General features: G+C 32.9%; 1 protein-coding gene across 2 annotated transcripts in view; it reads right to left on the minus strand.

Moving 5' to 3' along the window:
• LOC108720333 (uncharacterized) overlaps positions 1-26,570 on the minus strand; it is a 116,592-nt gene that overhangs the window by 86,744 nt on the left and 3,278 nt on the right. The window lies entirely within an intron of this gene.

Raw genomic sequence — 26,570 nt, forward strand, 5'->3', positions numbered from 1 at the left:
CCATATTTTACCATCTAATTTGCTGCAGCAGCCAATCTTTTTTTCAGTGTACTAATTTCGATAATTAATTGAAAAAAAATTAGTGCCAAATAAATCTCGCCGATTAAAAGAGACATCAATCAGTGAATTGAAACTTGTACGGCAATGTATGTGTTCCAAACGTGTATAAATATTTGTAACGACCGATTTGTTACATTTTATCGTTAAAGCGGGAGTCGTTTTTTCTTCATTAAGTCGACTGGACCGAGTCCACTTTAAAATCTACAATAAAAGTGCGGCAAATGGAAGGACTTTCACAACGGAGCGTTAATGGTAAGTAACGCTGTCGTTAATCTCGTCGTGAGTCGTGAATCGTCGTACTTATTGCCGCACGCGATAGCCCGATCGCCAGATTAAAATTAAAACAAAATAGGACGCATCCGCCGGTCTGATTCACAGCAAGAGATAGATCGCAAATTGCTGCACGTCCTTGGCAGGTGTATATGTACGTCCGTGAACTTTCGTCATGGCGAAACGCCTCTCTGGTAATCATTTCTCAGGGTATTAAATTATAAATCGATGAATGTTGATCAGTTTAGTCGATTTATAAACGAATAATTAGCTGGTTAAAAGTAATTAACGCGTCGTCTTCGTCATGGTGAATGTTGATCGTGCTTACCTGTGTGCAATTTATAAGAATAATAAATGATTTTAAGTGTTCTGTTTCAACGAACGATCATCACATCAAAAGGATTATTAGCTAATTAGCGATTCATTTTTATTAACGTCTGTCGTTCAGTACAGTATAATGCGGTAACTTAATCCGGATAATCGAAGCACGAGTTCCAATTAAAATATTCAAATACTTATACTACGTCCCAGATTTTTTTCTGATTATGATTTTTACTAATTATCATCGATAAAGTACATATGTATTGAGGATTTTATTCAATAATAAGTAAAAATGAGTACGTAAATACGCGCAATTATATCGTGAAAAAGAAATATTCTATTATGCTGTGATAAAATAAATCGATAAAATAAAGTCTTTAATATTTTTACTAATATTTTTACATAAGAAATATTTTAATAATAAAATTATAATTCATACAGGGGAATAATTATGATTTTCTTTTGTTACATAACGAGCATAAGAAAGAATGTGAAGAGTAAAAATATTCATGAGCAACAATAAAAAAGATAAATTAGACAAACTACATAATAAAATAGAATTTTTAAAGAAAAATCCATACTATCGCAAATTTTCTTTCTTCATGTACATTTACATTACACAGTTCATTACGAAGACTCAACGAATTATGTCACATATTCTTTGTGGAATACAAGACAACACAAATCTAGTAGAGTGTCAGATTTATAGCTAAAATAAATTGTTCTGTTTGCTGTTTCGGTTTTCTTTTTAAGAAAAGGAAAGATTTACTGCGCCTGAATTTTCACTACCATATTCTCTTCGGTATTGTACAAACTCGATCGTGTAGTCTATATTAAAAAAATTTTCCAATGTCATAATCCATCTAATATCGTAAATCCGATGCTTTTAACAAAATGTAGCGAACAATGAATATATTATGAGTATAATTATTTTAGCGAGAATTTTATGCGGTAATTTTAATTATTTTAAAAATAGAAAAAAGGACAGAAAATATTAGATTATCGAATGCCAGTGAAAAAATATATTTGTTGAAAAAATACAGTCTATAAAAAATAAGGTATATTATATTTTTCCATGGCATTAAAAACGTTGAAATAAAATTACAACTGCGACTAAATTCTCATTCCGGATAGCAATTATGGTTATTTATCAGTCTGTCGTACCAATTCATCAGTGGTCGCAGTAAATGCAGACTCTTTACAAAATTACCATAAACTAGAGGGTCAAGATAACCGACTTAATCAAATACTGCAATCTCATTCTACCGCATCAAGTTGCAGCAATCTAAATTAAGTTATATTTCATTTATTTGTTTTATAGTTATATTTTATTATTGGTGATAAAATACGTAAATAGCTTTGTATAATTAATTAAGAAAGAAATAGAATCTTATTTTTATTTCCTATAATTTTAAAATTTAATTTTATATAAATTATTGTGACGTTGCATTGAGAATTGGCTATAAATAAATATAGAAACACTATCTCATGCTGTGGTATTTGACATTATTAAAATTGGAAGTATTCGAGAGTAGATTGACAATCAAGAAAACGCTAGGATCCGATATTTTTATCTGCAATTTTCGTCGACCGTGTATTCCTTGAGAATAAACGCCTGTTAACAGGCTGTAATGTCGCATAAGCTGGATTCTTGAATGGAAATAAGAATTCCGATGCCAGAAATCTTACGCAGTCAGAATTTTTATTCGGCACGATAGCCCGGTGACTCAACAGGATGGCACGAAAACGTCATTCTTAGATGCACACGGCGGGAGGTCGGCTGTTTGAGTCTAAGACATGTTCTTTTTACGCTTGTTGAACAGACAAAATCTTGTTAGGGTATGTTGCGAATTCTTTAAAAATTCTGTATTATTTTAAAATATATTACAGGAAAATTTGGTATTATCAATAAATTATGTATTTTTATTAATTTCAAATACTACACTTTTTACGCTTATTCAATCTTAAGATAAACGTCATAAAGTCATCAAAAATTAATTTTTAATTTTTAAAAATATACTCTTCTGCAAAAAAATATGGGCCACTCTATCGATAGAGCGGCTTATATTTTTTATGTGCGGGAGAATATATTTTCTTAAATTTTTGTAAGAAAGATCATAATTACTGGAGTGAGATAGAGAATTAATTGGGGAATTAGTTTGAGTAGATATGCGTTTACAGTTGTGGAATTAAGATAGTATATAATAATCAAGTTAAAGCATATCATATATATATTATACAACAATTAATATCTGTTATAATTTTAACAACTGGCAAATCTCTTATAAACAAAGAGAGACATTCGTGCAAGAGCATTTCAACTGTCTCATTATCTTTACGGATACATCTATATTTTTGCAAGTATTTTATTTATTTATATCGAATTCATGTTTTTAATTATTCATATTGAATTGGATATTGTAATTGGATGTTGACAAACGTATGAAAAGATATTACATTAAATTTTACATTAATATATATTAAATATTAATAATATTTAAATACTTTTGTATCTATGCAAGGCACGGATAATTTTAAACGAATAAAGATTAAAGAATTTAAGCAAAATTGTAAAATTTGATGACAACAAAGTTTTAAGTTTCAAAATAATTTTAGTTGCATATATATATATATATCTTTAATACTAATATTTGTAATTGTTATAAAAAATTTAAGTAAATTTTTACTAAAAGAGAGATCGAGAAAAATTATAATATATAAAACTGATTAGATTTCTTAAAAACGACATATATAACATTCAGTAATTTCAAGGATATAATTTAGGCAAAATATGCAATGACAATAATCTTATATTTATTCACATTGCTCATATGCTTTGCCGTTTTGAATGTTCACCCAATTATTGATTTCTGGACTAATCTTGTACTCTCAATCACATCTGATAAACGAAAATAACAGTGTAGAAAAAAATCGTGTAAAAATTAAGAAAAGTATCTGGAAGCCGCATTGCGCGAATAGAGATGCAGAAACGATTGGCCCGAAGGGTGGTGTTCGCGTGCTCGCGTAGATAACGCTAAGAATATTCAAACGCATTCTCGCACTCCATGTTCGTTCGATCAGGAAGTAAAAGCTGAAGCAGACGATGGGTTGTAGTGGTTGGCTATGTTCGTTGCTGCACGCGATCCTTGCATTCTTGCCTGCAGCATATAAGGCGAAACGTATTATCTATTGTAATCGCGTTTCGCGAGTTTCCACCCTCGAATCCAATGATGAGCGTCGGGGATAGGATGAGCCGTCGAGGGAAGCGGCGATTTATTTAGAGCAGATAAGTGTCTGATTCCGCGTTATCCCACATGGTAGATTTACTGCGGCCCTCAACATTTCATACATATAACAGTGCTGAGCATGCAAGAGCGTATCAACTGTTGTTTACCGAATTACTGCTTTATTGAGTTTCTGGTTGATTCGTTGACGTTATAATTGCACAAATATTTTCTTGAATAAAATCGCGCAAATATTTTCTTCTGTATTTGTACAGGATTAAACATATGAAATCATATACTAAGAAAAAATTGTCGATTTGACCGAATTAATTGTCTATTTGATTAAATTAATTTAGTTATATATAGTCTTTATTTCTTTCTATGAAGAATGTATTATGTATTTAAAGTCAAACATTATATTTGACTCAAGATTATACTTTTTCTTTCGTTTTGTATTTCATATTGCTTTTTGATTTAATGTGCGCCGATATATTATGTAAGTACAAAAGCACTTTCAACATAATACAATGTTTAGATGGAATAAAATGTCTTATCATATATATTTCAAGGAAAAGAGCTATTTTTAAATTGATGTATCTCGAAAACAAAAAATCATACTGAAAAGAAACAAAATGCATTTTAAAGTTGAAAGCTGGTACTTTCGCTTATGGAAATAATAAAATTTAGAAAAAAATTTGCTACAATGTCATCAAAAACCTTCAACATTGTTATTTTCGATCTTTTTGATATCATTTTTTTCAAAAATGTGAAGTGAGCCAAAGGCATGGATTCGTGTTTAGCAAAAATATATCGAAAATGCTTATTCATACTCATGTTGTAAAAAAATCAAATTTTGTCGAGTAGTATTATTTTTATCCGCATTATTATTTTTAGTCTCAAATTTTTTTGATGATTACATTTAAAAATTAAACACGATATATTCAAATGTCTTTGAAAATTATTTTCTTGCCTTCAATTCGAGATCGTCATCAATTGATGCATCTCGAATGGATCGCGTATATGCGCATTGTCGTCGTCGCAGCTGAGAATAACATCGGAACGATAATCGAGTCGATATAGCCACGAAATGTTACTCATGCTGACGCAACTGCCGATGTCAAGGTAACACTCGATGTAGCTGAAGGACCCGTACGATCTATGCTAATATAATAAACGAACTATTCGTGTAGCGTTACGAGATGCTATATAATTGAGAATGAACGATGCTTAACTATGCAAAAGAATCTCTTTTACATAGAAGTAGCAAAGGAGTGTTATAAAATGGAATCACATTAATTTGTATTTTCATTACAAACTTTCGTGATTTTGTTCCGTAAAAGCAAATTTTGAATGAATTAAATTGTATATGTCAAATATATATTTTCTTTTTAAATATTCAATTAAAATTACGCGTATAGCGTATAAGCCAATTTATTCAAAATTTGATACTGCATAGGATCCCTTCAGGACCAAGTAGATTTGTTCTCTTAACAGCAGGGAATTAATCTTATTTGAACGCTGTCACGATCTGTCATATGCTAGGATACATTACGGTACCATTTCGATAGAATTTGTCATAAATCTTGTTAAGCTCATCATCCTTTGGCCATGTGAACGCGCACTTGGGCACGTAATGAACGATTACGCTCACTCTAGTTTTAATCGTGGTAAATCGATGGAATTTTTGCCACAGCGCAAAGCGTTCGGTAATTTTAACCTGTCGAGCTAATTTCGTTATAACGTTTAATATAGCTCTGACACGAACAAGTGTGCCACATTCCAATTTTGCCACTGCCTGCTTCTCATTAGCTTATCGTTAATGTATATAATATATTACATTTGAATACATCACAGATTCTATTATCCGTATTATTATATGCATTATCTCAGCTCTCTCATTTTGCATTTGTTATCATATGTGTGTCACATCGTAATCTTTAATTTATTTAAATTTATGTGTGAAGAGAATCGACAGAAAATCGCGCTCTTATGTTACAATGAACTTGACAATGAAAAATTGATTTCAGTAAGAGAGGAAAAATATACATTTTTCTCAGCCATTTCATGCTATTCTCCGTCATTCCACTCATAATCGAGAAATATTTACGGTAATTGAAGCCAAACGATTTATCATGTACAGTTTGTTAACTTTATTTGTTTATACTCGTTTATAGCGAAATTTCGTATCCGAAGTTATCGTCCAATTCGAGTCTCTACGTCAATCTGCATGTTGCCATGCCCGAGTTTCTCACGCAACTTCGGCCGGACTTTTCGCCGAAATATTGTATTTGCGAGAATCACAAGGTCAAGTCGAGAGAACTGGATTAGGGAAGAAACACGGGATCTAGGTCAGAATCCCTTTTATTCGGCTCCTTTCTTGGCTCTTCTCTCTGATAAAGTCTCCTCGCCATCCTTTCCTTGTTCTCGTTTTTCATTCCTTCCATTTGGAGCCATCTGCGATGGCTTTTCCGGACCCTTTCGCCAAAGTTCCATTACAATGCATAATGATGCATCGCCAGCTACCGAAGAATCCCGGCGTCGCTCGATTGAATGTATCCTCAGATTATTTCGCTAAAAAGACTGTCAAGCGAGATACAGTGGCTAAGTTCACTAGAATGGACCAGACACGGTCAGTTTGAATGGGCATGAACAGACGAAAAATTAAACGACGTCAAGGGTTGCTATATTGTCGGCACTTTACAATCAGTTCTCATTTAGAAGCCCTCGAATAGTCGAGAGAAAACATTTTCGATTCAAATTTTAGTAGCTTTAATTTAATTTAAAGAAATTGATCATCGTTTTCATGATTGTCTGTGTATATGTTAGCAACTTTTGCTCGATAAAATATTCGAATTAATGCACATGGAATACATTCTTTTAACTTTCACGGTCTGTAAAACCCATTAATTAATAAATTTTTATGTAGAACTTGTCATTTTTCTTTTTTAAATATTAAGTGAGCTCTTAAACTCACTTAAACGTAAATTTCGATATATTGGAGTGACAGAAAGAGTGATGAGAAGAAAAACAGAAAACGCATCAAATATTTAAGTCGCAAGAAATACCTGTGCAAACGGGAAATGCAGTTTTCTACTAAACTCGCACATAGTTTTTATAATAATTTTATTATCAGTCACAACCTCTGACGCATATGATACTTACAATATCGGCACCTGCGCTCGTATACGCAGTACGATACCCATGACGTTGCACGCGCAGTCTGGTCATGCGTCTTAATTTAAAACGATCGAAACACTCGCGGAATTCGTGAGGAAACAGTGCTACGATTTGTTTACGTCGCCAGTCGATCGACATTCGTGCGTAGTTGTCTTTGATCTATCTTAATTGTTGTAAAAACTTCAGCTTTGCATTTCTGCTAAATAATTTAATCATTCATCATTCTTGAATTCAAATTATTATGCACAACCAAATGTTTTGCTGTATTCGTCGTTAACAACAATTTTATTTGACTGTATTTCTAATTGTTATTTTTCGATTATGGAGAATATTGAAGAGTTAGCGAAATCGCGATTTACAGCATTAAACAATGCAATATGGGTATAAATGAACGAGTTTTATTTATATTACCCGACAATGATCTTCCAAACTTCGGTTCGGTAGTTTTAGTATTTGTACGGCGATGCGGTTTTTGGTGAAATCTCGCGGTTAAAATGGTATCGGTGTACCGTCACACTTGTATAGCTCTGCGGGTAAAGTTTCGAATATAACATTTATCTGCGATTGAGAAAAGTTCAAGTGATGTGAGTCAGATGTTTACCCGGAAAATTCTCATTTTTAGATTGGCAAACTCGAGAGAGACCTGGACAAGCGTTAGACTTAGTTACACCGATTACTTCATTGAGCAAATAATTGACTACGAAGTTTCAAGAAAAAGTTTTATGCTAACGAGGAGACTGAAATACATTAAGCGTTATGTAATTGCACGTAGTTAATAAAACCGGAGGCAGCGATCTTAATGGCATATTAAGTTGCAGTTAATGTTATCGTTACATTGAAATTGATAATTTAAAAGATAATTTTGATAAAGTTACGAAAATTCAGTTTCTATCTCACAAAGACCTTATCTCTTAAGAGAGCTTAAAATGTGCTTAAAAAAAAAAAGTAGAACGCTGCAACCGCAGAATGTCGGTACGATGGAAACGGTGGACGACCAAGAATAGATTCGATCGTGCGCGAATTTGCACCGCTTCTGATTTCAGGCGAATCTTTCAATCCCGCTTCGTCACCTGGTCAATGAAAGTGCTTTATTATTCACTTGCTAGAATACGACATTGCTAAAAATAAATTATACGCTGTGCGATTCTACCGATCAGCGTGCATGCCACCCCACTTCTAGAATCCCTTTTGCTATTTGCTATTTGCAATAACGCTGGAATTTCTTGCGCTTCGATGTTGAAATTTGCGGCATGATTAAATCCTGTACGTCTGACAACTATTAATTTTCATCAACGCGATTTTATCCGTACATCCAACAGCGCTGTGTTTTTATGCCGACCCTTTAGAAGTACAATGACGTATATTTTTGCTTCGTTCCAGGGTTACTCGTAAATAAAAGATCAATTGTAGTATTGTATTTTTAAAGCGGTTCCTTTGTCATCGTTACGAACGAAAGAAATTTTTTCTCTAATAAAATTTCAGAATAAAATTTTTCTCGTGAAATCTTTAGGGACAGATATTTGTGTGAAAAATAACGTTTTCGAGATTGTTTCACAATGGTACAAGTTAATGTAATTACAGACATGGCATGTGTTTAAAAAGAAGATTCTTGTGAGTAAATTAAATTTAACAAAAGCGACAGGAAGTCCTCTCGCTTTGAAAGGACTGGCGAATGATATATAACCCAACGCTTTTAAAATACTCACGATTTTTCGTGTGGCGATTCGCAGCAATTCGAATGGCTTAACGGCCAGCTGATGCACTTGGCTGTACTGTGGCGGTCGATGCGTTGCGTTTCTGTTGGGCTCGGAATCGTGGGATCCGAATTGACGTTTAAACCTCGGGGACTCGATTTTGGTTCACTTTCATGGACAAAGAGACCGTTCGTTGTGAGGTTCTCCTACCGAGAGTAAATCACGCGTTGCGCCGAGACTGCAGAGTGTGGGAATCGCTGGAGGGGATGCACTGGTCGAAGGACAGCGTGCTTTTGCTTTCGAGAGAATTCTGTACTTGTTTGTCCCAATAATCTGACACGCGTAGAAATTCCTAACAATTTCGACAGTTTTACCGACCTTAATTACAAATTCGTCCGCGATCGATTAATTTAAGAGCGCATTTGTTAATTAGCGGATTTTATCTCGTTTCATTTCCTGTACACTCGCGTATTCACATTTATTTCCGTACATTTATTACATGTGTCTGGAGTCCGGAAGTATTTTTCCGATTAAAATTAACACAGAAAAGAGCAACGAGATTATAACAGTGTAACGAGTCTTTGCTCTTTAATCTTTTTCATGAAATATTGCGTTAAAACAACGATAGCAATTGTCGTTATATTGATTAATTTTTTTCAGACAACCCAACAAGTGCATGCAGAGAAAAAGGCACGTGCGTATACACAGTTTCACCAATTCACATATCAAATTCTTCAGAATGCGTTATTCTGACTTAATCAAACGTTTCGACGCATTGCCACGTTTTTAGAATAAATTCACTAAAATCTTTATATACTCTTGATTTTCTGACGAATGAGTTCTTTTCAAGTCACAAATAATAGCCACAAATATTATCACATTAAATGTAGCATATACAATTTCACGGTTCTGCGCGATATTTTTAAGATCAGTCATCCTAAGAGAGTGCAGTTAATTAATTCTCACGCACTGTTTGTGTCATTTCGTATGCGCCAATCGTTGAACGACGATGAATGAAAGTCGACGATGAGTCGACTTGTTTTCGACTTCGATCAGGTGAACGTGTCACGAGGAGCATGCGTATGCAAATTTTTTCGGAGCAGAGACGCGCGTGCACCAACGTGAAACCGAGTCGCTCAGGTGCGACAGGTGCATGACGCATAGGAGAGATACTGCGAGAGCAGACGAGCTGCGGCGCACTCGCACCTGACACGGTGCGACACGGCTCGCGGCTCGCGAGGAACTGATGGGTCGCGCGCCAACGCAAACTTACCCGACCGCCCCTTTTCAACCGACGAGACCGAACGACCGACCGAATCGCCGTTGGAGTGCAGGTACCAACACCATCCCTGTCCCCGTTTCACCCGCGCCGCCGCAGCCACCAGCTGCCATCCCCCTACCCTTGGTCGATCTCTCGACGTGCATCCCCGTTTACCCCTGGACTTATCCCAGGTCCGGATCTACGCGGTTGGGATCCTGTCGAGTCCGACACCTGTCGGATGTTTTATTTATATGCGTATCAACGTTTTTCTCTTCGTCCTGATCTCACGAATGTCTTTATTGCGTGCTTCGAGATGCGATAACGGTGCGCGGAATGACGTCGAAGTTTGTTGGGGGAACCGTGTCGAGGAATTTTGAATGATGGCCTCCGAAAAGATATTGCAAACATCAAGCTTGTCGGATTCGATATCTTAGGGCGCGTTGACACCTTGACAGAAAAGCAGTAGTTCAGAACTCGTGTTGATAGTAAGCAGTACAGATCGAAATGATCGATTACCAGCACGAATTTTGATTGGCTGATACTTTTCTGTTTTCTGCTTTTCTGTCAAGGTGTGAATGCGTCCTTAGAGAATTTATTCCAATTTATGTGTGTATATAGAAATAGAGAATTATATATACTATTTTAATATAAATCATTTTTATACTAATATAAATTTTTTAGTTTAGTTTGTGAGAAAAAATTTTTATTAAAATAAAACAAGAACATTAAGATATTTAATATTGATAAAATTGACTACAAAATTGGAGTATTTTTTAAATTGTATTCTAATCTTAATGATTTTTGAATTATGATCATTTAGAAATTTTTGGTACTATTTTTGAGAGAATTTTTTTATAGTTCTCTCAATGTCAATATTAAAAATACATGTAATTAGATTCAATACTAACAATATTATAATTGATAAGAATTATATTTTACTCGAAAGGATTCATTAATGAAAACACTTTTAAACATTTTTATTAATAGAATCGTTGATGAAAAAATATTTTTTTATTTTATAACATTTAAAAGAAGACTTTTTTAAGTTTTACATTACCTATTTATTTGTTAACATTATAAAAAAAACAACGTTTTATGTCAATCAGTTTTAACATTAGCATAAAATTGTTTACTTTAGCGTAGAAATGAGATGATGACGTTATACGTTATATGGGTTTATAGAACACCGGGGCGCGAATGTTGTGAGCATGCGTCAACTTTATAACATATAAGTAGAATGTATAGAATGTGAAAACGAGTAAAACGAGCCAATTGCTGCGTCATATTAATTATTAGGAATTAGTTACACTTTTCGACCGATTTTTATAGTTGTCGGTTACTGTTCCGATTAGCAATGAATTGTTCGATTTTTGTAAGTGAATAGCACTTAACCTCAGAAACAGATGCTCTGTATAAGAACTGCGCGATCGAAAGGAATGTTAATAAACATATCATTAAAATTGAGTACACCGAGTTACATAATTATGATCGAAGAGAAATCGAGTAGAAGTGGATAATACATTGTTCAATAAGCGAAGTCATTTATTATAATTATTCTCTAATAGTCATTCAGTATAATCGTATGACTAATCGTTTATTTATTTACGACGATAAATTCACGAGACCATGCCGGATCTTGCCGATCGTAATCACATATTTTATCTCACTCCGAGACACTCCTCCATTTGATGTTTTTTCATCATCGCTCCAACGCGTGACTCTACATTTATTGCCGCAATAAATTATCGACAATTATGTTGTTAATTATGAATCAGCGAGTTAATTCCTAAGTTATGGATTAAATAATTCAATTTACGAGTGACTTAATCTTAAGTTAACTTCAGATTAAAATGAAACACTTCATGGTTATTCGATATTTTCTTGAGATAACAAGCTCAAGAGTTAGTTGCCCTCGTCAGAATAAGGTTACTGACATCTGAAATAACCAGCAGATCCGAATGCGTATAGAACTAACACGGTTAATGGCAATGCGTGCATCACCAAGTAGATGATGAATCTTGCGATGATGAATATGTAGTTGATGCATAGGACCGGAGAGCAACGGGAATTTGTCTTTTGTATTTGTCAGATTATTACAATTTATCTAGCAGTAACCGGGGAGATGTGTGCACCAGCAGTTCTTTCGTCTTTCGCGTTTTCTTTTCCCGACCCGTTCCCGCGTGCTCATTCCTCGTGTCTGTCCGTCCGCTGGCTCGATTTGCGAACAAAAGGCAGGCCAGGATTACGAACAATAAGAGAATTCTAGCGCGTTTCCGCATTCTAAGATTTGGCTTCACGCCTCACGGGTTTAATCTGCACTGCTAGCAGAGAGATTTCTCCGTATATTGCTGATGTCATATCGACGAAAAGTATCTCCGATTTGAAATCGAAAAGAAACTTACAATAATTCTAGATATTCCATAAATGCGAAATTTTTCTGAAAATTTGTTTGTATATTACTTTTCTATCTTGTTTTTTTTTTCAAACTGAACAATTCTAGAAAAATCTGTTATACAACTTTCTATTGATGTCTAGGAAAGATTCTATTTATATTCGATAAGATTTACTTGTAAATCGTAAGATAAAATGTAATCTGTGTCAATACTATCAGATACGTCTTATGCAGGTGGGTAAAATAAAAATTGATCGAAATGATTTCTTTATGAGACGATAAACATATTTTACAAGATGCAACATCGAATTATTTGATCGTCGTTCTTACGCGAATTTATAGAAGGATAGAATCGTGAAAATGACGTGTAGGTACATGGTAACTGACAAGAAAATAATTGTATCCACGAAAAAATGGATCGACGAAAATCTTTTTTAGCAGCAAATGTAATCGATTCTTCGACGAATGGAACAGTATAGTATTCATGACCGTTATATAAGTTAAACTTACAAGAAAAGAATAAACAGTTTTAATTTAGCAAGCAGAATGAAATACATCTTACATGTGCAACGCATTCATAGTTGTTGCATAATACATCTTATACTGCTGCATCATTTCGTGCATAATAATACAGCTTAATATATACGAAAATATTTTAAATATTAATCCTACAAGATTAGAAATCTTATAAATATTTATGATGAATATTTTGTAATTTTTTCTAAAAATTAATTCCACACAGTATCATTACATTTGTGCACATAAAATTTATTGTCTAAGAGATATAAATAAAGAAAATGTAAATGTTTCAAATTTCAAATGTAAATAAATTTTGTGTATAAATTTTAATGTAAATAAATTTTATGTACACATACACGTCTATCCGGTAATGCTCGTATTGGTATTTTTATTATATTCGATTTAATTTATTAGTATCTAAATATTTTAATTTATTACATTTATATTATTATTATTGAAACTCAGATAAACTATTCACATATTTTTCCAATTAATGATTTTAGATATTTTTACAATTAATATAAATAACAGTTAGTGATTACTCTGCAGGTTATACATTTAATTTAAAAAAATCACTTTAACTGCTATGATGATAATGTTCTCTCTGTTGGATTATCCCGATATTTTAATGCAAATCAAGTTTGCCATTGAAAATAGAGTTCTCCAAGCTTTAGCGGCGGATCATTTGCAAATTACGTATTCATGATCGTAGGGGTTGAGATATCACGTTATGCAAACAATAGGTATTGGCTGCGTGAAATAAAATGCCGTAGATGGATGCCGTCGACGTCATCGTAAATATCAGTTCGCCACAGTCGGATCGTATCTGAAATTCACCTCGATACATAAAGTTTCGCTCGGATCTCCCAATGGCGGATACATTTTACTTCTACTTTATTCTTTATCGGAAGTTCCTCACTCCCGAGAAAGTGCGTTCATATCTTTCTTTCTCGCTTTCGTTCATAAAAGAAAAAAAACGTGATTGGAATCTTTAAGCTGTTTGACGGATCGCTCAAGTTACTTTCTGTGATTATTCGCGAAAAGAAACGTCTCTTTCTGCCGCGACAGTGTCAGAAATTTGTTTTTCTGATCACGTAAAAGTTGAGAATTTAATTTGGATTGACCGAGCGAAATAGAACTTTTATGATTTAATATATCTGAATTTTGTATAGGAAAGGGATGGAAAGGGATACAGTTTCAGCGATGTGCCTCATCATGTAATAAGGGTAGAGAGAGAGAGAGAGAGAGAGCTCCTCGATTCTCGAGTTTCCTAATTCCTCCTACTACCCTTCGCGACCCTCTGCCTATTCTTTATCTTTCATATGGTTCTATACACATGCAATGTTCTGCCTACGTACAATGCATCGATATGCAGATCGTAATAGCTCTATAACCGCGGATATAAAATCCATCAAACACAAAATGACGTAAGCTGTATGACCGCTAGATCAATGAGCATTCGATATAAAAATGTCATATTGATTTACATAAGATGCTCATTGGTCCAGTAGCCTTATTATGCTTTGCTCTTATGCAGCTTATGTCATTTTGTGTGTGATGAGCAGGGTTATTATATTTAATACTTTTGTATTTAAAACAAATATTTAAAATCTGTTTTAAACATTGTACACTGTTTTAAATAAATATATATTTGTTTTAAATATGTTTAAAATAACAAATGCTTCGAAGCATTTTCTGATTAGTCATTTAATAAAATTTTTTCTTTTGATAACCAGTATCTAGGCTCGAATTAGCATCTTAAGACATTACTTAAGACGGTTTTGAAATAAGAACGGCCTATGAATATCGTCCTAATCCTAATCGCATATGCATATTGCTGGAATGCAGTAATATAAATTAGAGTTTATATCATATGCATACTACTTACATGTATAATATATACATTAGCATTACACACATAAATACAATATAGTATGATATTTATAAGCCATTTTCCAATTTATCAATTTAGGGAATTGATGGAATAAAGGCCTAATTACAAAATCTTGATTTTGATAAAAATTAAAATAACGTATTACTTTTTTATTATACCACAAATGGGAACAGTATTAAATGTATATTTATAGAATGTCTTTGAGAAGTCATATGTTATATAATATTTCTCTATTATGATCAATATTTAAAAAGTTATTTGCAATTTAAAAAATGCACTTGGTCCCTTTTTCCGAATATTGATCATGATATTGTAAGAATCGACTGAAAGAAAAGACTATGAACTGCAGAAATGTTTTTTTATTTTTACATTCTTTTAGAAGAAATACAAAATGAATATGAAATACATTTTACTTTTACTTGTACAAAATAAATTGAAATAATGTTCAATCATAATCTGATGAGTTTTCGTAAGATTTTTTAACATAAATATATTGTAATGAAAACACATTATTATCGTACCATTTTCGTTCAGTCTCTGGTAAAAATCTCAATGATTTTAAATCATTTATGCCCTTTTTTTCCATAGATTATATCATTTTCATCACCACAGGACAACCGACACGTTCATATTTAACTAATGTAAGCAACATCAATTCCTTCTTTATTTGCGCTAATCTCCGGAAAAAGGGGCTAAATAGAATTGTGCCTTTATTCCGCCAATCCCTTCAATTAGATTATTATTGTTTTAATTAAAATTATATAATATATTCTCATTTTGTTTAATGAAAATATTATATATACATTACACGCGATATTATGTTATATAAATTGTACCTTTGCTTACAATTTATTTTATTAATATACAATTTATTATTTATGCATATATAATTATGTTATTATAATTATGTTATTATTTATTATGATTAAATTCTCTTCTGTCCATAAACAATATTAGTTTGCCATAAAATATTAATATTTATTTTAAAGCTCTTTGTGTATCTTATGCAACGATCACACAATATCTGTCATATATGTATAATTGCAGATATATTACTTCCTTTAACATAAACGATATCATTGTTAATATTACTTGTGCTCTGCGTGCACAGTGTATTGTAGTATCCAATAGATATTCGCGTGCCCATCATCTCTGCATTGTTTTGGTATATTGCTAATAAAAGCTTTGCAACTTCGACGAAGTGTAACATGGCTGCATTTATGGCTTGTCTCGTAGGCCAATGTCTCTTTTCGAGGGAGTATTATACGCTGCAGTTTCCGAAGTTCTATTATCCCTCAATCTCGTATCATCTTTGAGTTTCGCAGCAGTTACATGTATATATGTACGTGAAACAGCATTTATGGCCCACTGCATTTTGCAGATAGTGATCAGAAACCATTTCCAATATTCGAAAATTCCGTTTGAAGATTGAAAACCTTCAAACGATCGGAATACTACAAAAACATAAAAGTGAGATGTAATATTATTTTTCATCTAAAGATATCTTAGTTTCTTTGTTTTATTGGAAAATAAAATGTATAGGGCAACTTCGGCAAATACGCCGCGCTGGGATTTACGCCGCGGAAATCAGAAAAAATAGAAGGAGTGGGGGTAATTTTCCCGCAACTATTCTGTTACATGTCTTTATGTCATATTAATATATGTGTTATGATTTCAGCTTCTTACTGTTAATATTAAAAAATTATTGTGAGTTGAATCGATTTATCACTGTAATAAGTAGCGCCATCATATATTATAATCTACATAAAATGATTACTGTAGGGCGTGTAAAAGACTTAGTAGTTATTTCGTGATACATACGTGTAGAGGAATAGTAAATCATGTTGTATAGCAAGATACAAGTGCTTTGCTTTCGCTATTCTTTGTTTAGTTGGTTGTCTTGTATATCCCACCTATTTGGGATATACGGCATTTTTAGCGGGCGAGATTTATGCCCAAAGCATACAAAGTGCGCAGATAAAATTCAGTGCACTAAATGCAATAAACGCATTATATGAAATATATACCTCATGTCATAACACTTGTAATATATATAGGAAGATTGTAATTATTATTTATTATTTCATATATATATTTATCATTCTTATTCCTTAATAAAACTTTATAAACGCATTTTATAAGTTATTGTGTCATTTTACGTCTTATTTATAAGCATTATTTGTAAATGAGTACATATTAATAAATTAAGTTTTTGATAGGTGCGGCGTATACCGAAGTTACTCTAATAGTTATCAATACGTGCACAATAATACTAACCATGTAATCCATTAACAAAAAAATCTGTCTTATACACTATTTTACATATGCAATTTTAGAGAATATATTAAGTATTTCACATTTGCAATTTTCTGATGAAATATGCAGCACGGTGTTGCGTAGGAATACATTTTGTGTTTCGTGGTGTAACACGGAACATTGCAAGTGCTTGGTTTACAGCTTGAATTTCAACATCTACGCGATGTTTGCGGGCGGATTCGTGTGCCTCCAATTTATCCAAAGCGATGGATGTCGCATTACGTAATCGGGATAATGTACCACGTCGAGATTGCATGATCTAGTTTCACGATCCTTCATATCAATTCGAAACTTCTCTGGAATCTCACAATCAGTTTTAACTTTGACAAATATTTGTTACGATAACATCGCCTGTGCTGGATAGAAATGGAATTGTATTTGCATATTCGTGTAGACGGACGACTAATTGTAAGATTGTCATGAAAAATTCTACAGTTTTTATTGAATTATTTCCTTGCACGTTTTGGCTCGTTATATATAATGATTCTATATTTTATGAGAAATATCGTTTCATAAAACAACGCAAGTTTATAATTTCGTAATCATTTAGACGTTATTTTCCTCCAAGAGACTTCTTCGTAGATACTAAGCTACTTTCCTGTTGCTATTACTGGCCACTTTTCCGAGTATCTGATATTTCCGCGAAATGTTGCCGCTTACGCAGGCGGGCGAGAATGCAAAATCCAGGGCAGTTTAATTACATTTATAACAGCATAAATTATAAGTTGAAAAAACAGGTGGTTCTATATTTTCCCTTTCTCTCGCAATACAATTTGATCGAATAAATCTCATAGCAAACGTTCAATTTCAGAGCTGTGAAGAATAAACACGTTACGTTTCTTTATCACTAAATAATTACTGTATATACATTTGAACGTGATCAAAAGCATAAATAAAACGATTGTCCATATTGCGCGTGCTCTGGTGATTTTTGTTACTCGAGAATGGTATTCATCGTTGAGTTTCATCGATGTGATTCATTACAGCTATGTGCAGCCATTGCCGAATAAATCTGCGAAGAGCGTATGTTGTGAAGCGTAATTTTCTCTTTTCTGACGTTTTAAAACGAGGCTTTCAGCTAACAATATCGCGTGTGACGGCAGCAAGAAAATGAATCGATAATTTCTATCGTCATGCGACGTCCTCAATTTCAAAGTTGAACTTGTCTTGTACATACATATTGAAATGCATAGCAACTTATGCAAGTGTGATCAAGATTTCGTTTTTCATTTCATCTTCGAGTGTGTACAAAAGACGCTAGCAAGTAGTTTATCCGAGATTTTATGGCGAAATTTTGTTCTTTTAATCTTTTTTTATGGAGAAATCTTTTCAAAACCTCAATTTATTCCGTGTAAAAAGAACCAATGACTGAAAGAAAATTCTTAATGTTAGTCTTTTATACTTCTATAAATTTTTTTGGTGGGGGCTTACATATTTTGATATATTTACAAGATATACTGAAAAAAATGCATGTAATTTTACATAGAAATTACATGTCCATAACTGGAAAATTACTTAAATATGATTGGAAATTTACAATTTCCTGTAAATTTCCAATCATATTTAAGTAATTTAGATAATTTTCCAGTCATAGACATGTAATTTCCATGTAAAATTACACCCATTTTTTTCAGTGTAATATAAATATTTTTTTCAGTGTATAGTATATTTTTATTGAAATGAAACATAACGTTTTTTTGCTTAGTAGTGATAATTTATAATTTAATATATTTTTCTCCGAAAAATTATGAAAATAATTTGACGAATGAATGTTCTGGGAGTTCTTGCGAGATATAGATAATGAATAATTTTATGGAAATATATGCATATCGTATTCTTTTCTGGAATATACTGATTGGCATAATGAAAAACGTATACAGAGATATTGAAACGTGTTTATTTAGTTACTATGTACGTAACTACACAAGATTCATACGATATTCAACGATAATTACGAGCGTGGTGGTGCGGAAAGTAACGATACAAACGATCGTTTGCGTTAATTGTCACGTGTGAATGCTCACAGTGTAATGGAACCACTCATTTGACATGGTTTACAGTACGATCTATACATTTGATGGTTTAGCAAACGGATACATGAATGTTTTTCCGCGTTATTCTTCTCATCGTTATTTTTTCCCATCGTAGATTCTATTATTTAAACAGCAAGTATCTGTTTTCAAATATCATTTTTTTCGAATGCAGTTTAATATCCCGCGAGTATGACCGTAATTGTGCGAAAACATTTGTCTTCAATCTGTCTTATTTTGCTGCAGAGAATCGTCCATTTGGGTCGAACACGCATTAAATTTCGACACGAAAAACCAATATCGTGTAACAGCTCCACGTGGGGCATTTCAATTTTTCACAGTGCAACTGTACAATCCAGTATACTCAAATCGATGTTCAACCAAAAAAAAAAAACGTTTCGTGGCTTCCACGTAGCGTATGATATTTTTCCCCTTAATTTACTATGGAAATGGAGTAATCTTTTAAAAAAGTACTTTTTCAATACGATTAATAATAGAAAAAAAGTCTTTATTTTTTCGACTTTTGCTTCATTTTTGAAACTTCTACATTTTATAAAATAGTTTATAAAAGATAATGATCTTTATAAAAGATTATTTCGGTAAATATAAAAATTTGAATTATTTTTAACAGTATCAGATAGAACTTGCAAGGAATGAAAATATTTAATTTATAAATTGAAGGAAGGGACTTCTAAATATCTTGTCTATTTATGTACGTACATTTTGAGGCGAGAGAATTTTATTGCATGTTATTCATTTTGTATAATGAAATAATATTTACATTTTAGCAATGTTGCAAATAACGAAAAGGAGGTTGGGGAAGTCGACAGTTCGGCGAAACTATGTTTACATTTTGATTTAGAAAGTTACTTTCTTGAAAGTGTACATGGAGAGGTACGCCATCTTTTATGTATCTTTCGTTTAAAAACGCAATGCAAAACATCGAGTGAGAAAAGTTCGGCGATGATAATATAATTTCATAATTCTTAATAGAACTTTCGCATCAAGCGTAATTGAACTTTGATACAACCAAGCTTAGACAACTTCCCGTCAATGGATCTCAACGAAACTTTGTCGCTTCCATTATTAAAGGTCGTCTACAATCGAGGACTGAGAAACTCGTTATGTTCTCGTATGAACGGTCTTCTCGATGCAATATCTCGTCACATAGAAATTCTAATGAATTTCCACATTGAAAATGAGGTTGAAGAAAATGTGAGGTTCATAATAAAGAAACGAAAATATTATATTGTCAATTCTAAGTAGAATGTTTATTGCCAAATTGAAGAATTTTTGTCTTTGAATCGTATAATAGTGTTATATGTTGCGCTTGTCAATTTAGCAAGTATTAACACCCTTTAACACCTTTATGTTTCACCGTTGCGTACCAAATACCGTCTATAGACGGTGATACACAAGAATATTTTAGCTTAATTGATCAAAAGGCGTTATAACTGTGGAAATCATTAAGTTCTTCTCCCGTGGGAAGTTCTTTGACGTATTCATGCCGTACGTATACGAAATAAAATGGCAAAATTTTTATAATTTCGATTTCACTTGCATTAGCTTTACAATTATATCACGGAAACCGACGATATGACTAAGATGTTTAAAATTGATCTCGAATTTGGCCGTGCTCCCGGGCATCGTATAAAATTCTTTATTATATATCATGCGTTGGATAGTTATATATTGGAACATAAAAGGATGTGATTTATCACGCACGGTGTCGGCCAATTGTCTATTTGCCATCGTTAAACATAACGTTTCGCATCTATAGCAACAAGTTCGTTTAGGCACTTGCTCCATCGTACATAGTTTCGAATCGTTTTGAACGAAGGCCAACGACGCACGAAATATACCTTTTGTCGCCCCACATGAAACAACACCGTATTTTCAAACTCGCATCAAATGGAATTTTACAAGTTGGTAACGAGAAAATAATAGCTATAGATGTGATGAAAATGTTAAAGTTGTATACGTAATGTATTTCATTGAAATTATTTCATGCGTTCCAGAGTGAGTCATTTATTGGCGGGAAACTTATGAGTGTGATAACGTTTATTGAACATTTATTTTACATTCTCACGTTCTTCACTAAACTTTTGTGCAAGTAGTTTTATAGGAAAGTAATTTCATCATATATTGATTTTTTACGGAAAGAACGATTTTGCTGAGATATCTAAAAATTTAACTAGATATAGATCCGAAAATATTATTTTGTTGGATCATTAAAATAATTACGTAGGAAATTCTAGCATAATGAGCAATGCTGCAAAAAATTTTGATATTCTAACAGGCAGTTTGAATCTGTTCTGCATAATTATTTTGATAGTTCAATAAAATTATTTTCAGCTCTGTATTTAGCTAAATATTTAGATATTACAGCAAAACCGTTTTTTCCATATAATCGAGTTTTTTATTTGAGAATATTTAAATATATTTATATATATTGTTATATATACTGTTTTTTAACGATGAAATATATCCCTGCAGAAGTTTTATTATTTTACTGGATTCATTATGTATTTATCAAAAAGGTAGACGTATATTATTATACATTTTGGATATTTATTTGATATGATAGCGAATGCGGCTGAATTGTAAATAGGAAATACATTTGAATACGTTTTTGTACAGAATAATGAGAAAGGTAGAATAATGCGAATCATCCTCGATGCGAGGTGACAATGATTGGAGATTATGGAAATATAATCTAACGGATGCAAAAATTCAAGCTGAGGATGATGAGACAGATGAATAGATTATAGAAATACGAGATGAAAGTAAAAGGATTTGCAGTAACGTTGCAACTGCAATTGCATTTTAGTGATAGAACGACGGCGCGGCACTAATCCTTTTTGGCTGAAAGCCCGTCACAAGAAAAGTACCGAACACAGACTGGTACTTTTCGGTACACGCACAAATCTGCATGCCATCCTGCTACCTGAAAATTATACGGCTCGCTCATTCTCTTTCTTTTTCATTCTCTCTCGCAATTAACTTCTCGCGAACTTTTTGACCACTATTATTCTCGATTCACGTACAGGTACATCATAAGTTGTCGAAAACGTTGGCCGTTTTCATTTTGCGCGAGTCATTGATGTGGGTAATTTTCGATGTTTGCAAACTCCCGAGAGCTATTGAGAGTGCGAGTTAAATTCCCGCATAATGAGAGCAATTTTCGATATGCGGTTATCGGGGCAACTATGTCGATGGAAATACGCCGCGAGCAATTTTGTTGACCAAAAAATTATTAGAGAAAAAGGTGATGTGGGCTCTCATTTTTTTAGGTGTTTTATTTTTAGTTTATTTAATTTTAATTTATTCAAATCAATGATATAGCAAACGATTATTTATTGTAATCTAAGTTTAATATAAAACACGCTTGAAATGATTAAGACAAAATGGGAAAAATTATTTAGATGAAGAGATATTATGATTAATTATCTGAATGTGATGGTCAAGTGGCCTCTTGCTATATTTTTACAGAATCTGGTTTCTTCAGATCTATTTAAACTTTTCATAAAATCCAAATATTTTGAATTCACAGAAAATTCTGAGGTATATTACGTAAATTTCTTTTCATGAATATATTCTTCTAACAATACTCTTAATCCTATCCTCGCAAATGTTTATCACAAATGCTTCTTTTCTGCTTCGTAGATACCTCTACACAGTTGGAAAAAATGTGTTGAATTTAACATAAATCGCATGTCCCACGGTCCACTCAAATTTTTGAATTAATTTACATAAGATGGATATGTTAGAAGGTAACACAAATATTATGTAAGAGAATAAATACAAAAAAAGATAACATCGACACAGTAAACATACAGTGGGAACATATTTTTTTTTTTCAGAAGATCAACTTTTATGATACGTTAAATTAACACATATTTCATTCATTTGTCTTAGAATTTACGTTTTAAAACATATTATTTTTATGTTACTTGTTCACTTACTCATAAATTGTGTCATTTTGCCACTAAGAAACATTGAATATCAATTTCACAAAATCTTTAAATAACAATCACATTATGTTAAATTAACACTCGAATATGTTAAAAGATTCAATACAAGCTATTAACACAAACGTGAGTGGACCGTTTCCAACATAAATATACAAATTTTTTTACTGTGTAGAGACTTCTTAAAATTATTTTAAAATGATATAATTATAAAGATTTTTTTAACTAAAAACAATACCATGTATAATGTTTTTCGTTAAAAATTTCGGAGCCCATATTATTCCTGGTTAAGAGGTCCAATATACATAGAAACATTGTCAACATTTAATTATGTCCCAGCGAAAATACAATTAGTTAAGCTTATTTTTTCAAAATAAAAGAATAACATTTTAATAATTAATTGTGGGTAACTTAATGCTTACGAACTTTTAACCACGTTACAATTGAGATTAAAAATCATATACGAAAAGATTCTGATAAGCTTCATAATAGATGGATATCAATTATCAACAAAAAGATTGCATCGCGCTAATTGTGGCGATAATTATTTTACAACTTTGATATCTATCAAATTAAAAACTTTTTGCAAGAGATGGTGTTAATTATATAACAGAATTTTAGATGGGATCCATATTAGCAACAAAGGTCTATATCATCATTTTGTTCTCTAATATTCCAGTAATACCACGATATTATTATTATTAGGGATGCATCGGATCGTAAAATTACCGAATACCGGATACCAGATATCCGAGAAGGCAATTTTTTCGAGTCGGATATCCAGCATTTTCCGGATAACCGACCGGATTCCGGAGAAATGTCTTAAAAAAAAGTCTATAGAGAAAAAATTGTAATTTTACAACAATGTATAAGATATTATAGCATTATGAATATGCATACTTATTTTTAGAATATTTGTTATAATAAAAAATCAACAATTTAATGATATCGAATTTCAACCGGATATATTCCCGGATACTAATGATATCCGACTATCTGGTGGGATAGTAAAACAGTGCCGGATAATATCGGATACCGGATACTTTCCGGATATCCGGTGCATCCTTAATTATTATGATACCAAATTACAATTATATACAATATACAATTATGCAATGTTAAATTAAATTACTAGTTACTCATGATAATTAGAGATGATTACGTACATATACGGATTTAAAAAACTGTAGCGACTAAAATTGGCATACATATATTTACGGATGACGATATAATATTTTAATGCAATAAATTTTCAAACTAATAAATTACTAGTGCAGATTATGATCGTGTTATCACGTGCGCATGATCAGAAGCACCGCGCGTTCGATCGTCAGCGTCTCGAATCTCCGCGAGCATTTCCAGAGACAGGCATACGTGACTTCCGGCGTAACGCGTTTGTTCTACCGGCTGTAAATTTCTCGCTCGGGAATTCTCACTTCTTGCAGCGCTTCTTGTGAGGGGAGGCACCATGTGCGTGCTAACTTCCGCTCTGCGCGTCTGTGCGCGGATCGCCCTATGACGTCATACGGCCGGAAGGAAGAACGAGAATTCTATCTTGAATTAGCGATCACCGGACGTTTCCTCGTTTCTAGTTTTTTTTAGTTATGTATGCAAATGTTCAGAGATTACTCTGATTATTTAATCAACACGTCGGAATTTCTGTTCATAATAATTTTCCCGAGACAGGAAAGGGTTATTCAATTCATTACGCAATTTATATTAACTGCATTCCAGAGTGTTATTGGCTTATTAACATATCGGATTTGTGTTAACTATAGCAGTAGTACAATTGTCATTAATTTACACGATAATTCTCTCGTTCTATTTAAATATGTATTAATTGACAATCAAATTATATGCAGTAATTAGGTTATGGGCCTCTAGGCAAGATTTTTAACTTTAATATCGTATTTTTTTATATTAATGAAGCGAATCGAGTCTAATGATATTGAGAAACGCGAATTTGCAATTTTTATACAATTTTATTAGAAGAATATTCTCTTTTTACATCGTGAGATTTTCGATATTATCACAGAAACATAATTGATGCGTTGAGGATTATCAAACGGCCGAAGTGGGCGGAAGGCTTGCGATGAAAGAATAATTGTGTGAGAACTTCGTGTGGCAATCTTTCAATAAAAGATAATAAATTGCATCTCTTGTAGGTGAGCATAAATTGAAATATTTATCTCGTGAGAGAACAACGCTGGTGGAGCAGCTGCACCATATTTAGATTGAAATTCAAAGCGGTCTGTAGGTCAAAAGATCACATCCACGTCTTATTTTTTCCTTATAATAACAGGGTAACCTCTCGAAAGAGGTGAACGGGTCAGAATGTGCGAGAGATTTCTTCGTGATTTTCGCAAACCCTGAGGGAAGGGCTCGCCAAGCCTTTAAGCCGAAAGTCTCGAAGTTTACGTAAAGCTTCTGAGAATTGACAATGCTCGAGAGGAGTTTTCGGGAACTCTCGTAGGTCTACCCAATATTTTTCTGTCGAGGTTGGATTTCTATCCGACTGCCCGAGAACAGCAGTCGTGCTTTATAATTCATAAAAGTTAAAGGTTAACGGTTGGTCAATCTCATCGGATGTATAACAGAGCTCTGACATTTAAATTATCAAAAATTCATAACTTTTTCCGGTGATCGAATAACATTGAGAAGTGCTATCCTGAAGTTATTTTCAGTGTTTTTTCGCTAGAGCAGTTCAGCTGAATATTTTTTACGGTAATATATGTAGATACGAATTTATGATTATAATTATGGCGAGGAATTTTGTTCTTTCAACATTTCTCGCAATTTTGTCCTAAAATTACTATACCTGCTATTTACGTAAATTTAATTACCCTACGAGAAAGAAGTGGAGATCTCTTGAAAAGTTTGAAGGGTCGACAGAACGGATATTGGAAGACCAGAGGCGAACGGTTGGAAATTGTAAGAAAATGCATCGAAAGCGAAAAGAGTTTACCATCGTGCGAAATCATGTCAAAAGGAAGAAAATTAAACTGCCATCAAACTTGAGACGTGTTTAGATGTTTAGTCAAATCAAATAAAAACACTAAAAATATAAATTTTTAATCATTATAAAATATGTTTGCATTCGAGGTATTTATTTCACATATATTCTTATTTATCATACGAAATAATATATATACATTTTTTTTATTTTTTTGCATGAAGTATTATATCAAAAGTTGCTGTTGAACGATTTGATAACGTGCAATGTAGCCTGATAAGATACGAAAACTTGAATATTAAATATTTTTAAAACACAACGAAATACGGGTAAATACAATAAAGACGAGCGTACTTTCATGGCGGAACTTTTCACATCAGCAAACGGCACAAAAACGGTATCGGGCGTACCATTCTAGGGAGAGTTATGCATATTATAGGCAACATAAATTAAAGTTCTCAGGCATCGCTAGTAATTACTGTTTTGTC

This window comes from Mycetomoellerius zeteki, unplaced genomic scaffold (genome assembly GCF_001594055.1).
Source record: "Mycetomoellerius zeteki isolate Tzet28-1 unplaced genomic scaffold, Tzet1.0 scaffold149, whole genome shotgun sequence".
In the NCBI taxonomy this organism is placed as follows: domain Eukaryota; kingdom Metazoa; phylum Arthropoda; class Insecta; order Hymenoptera; family Formicidae; genus Mycetomoellerius; species Mycetomoellerius zeteki.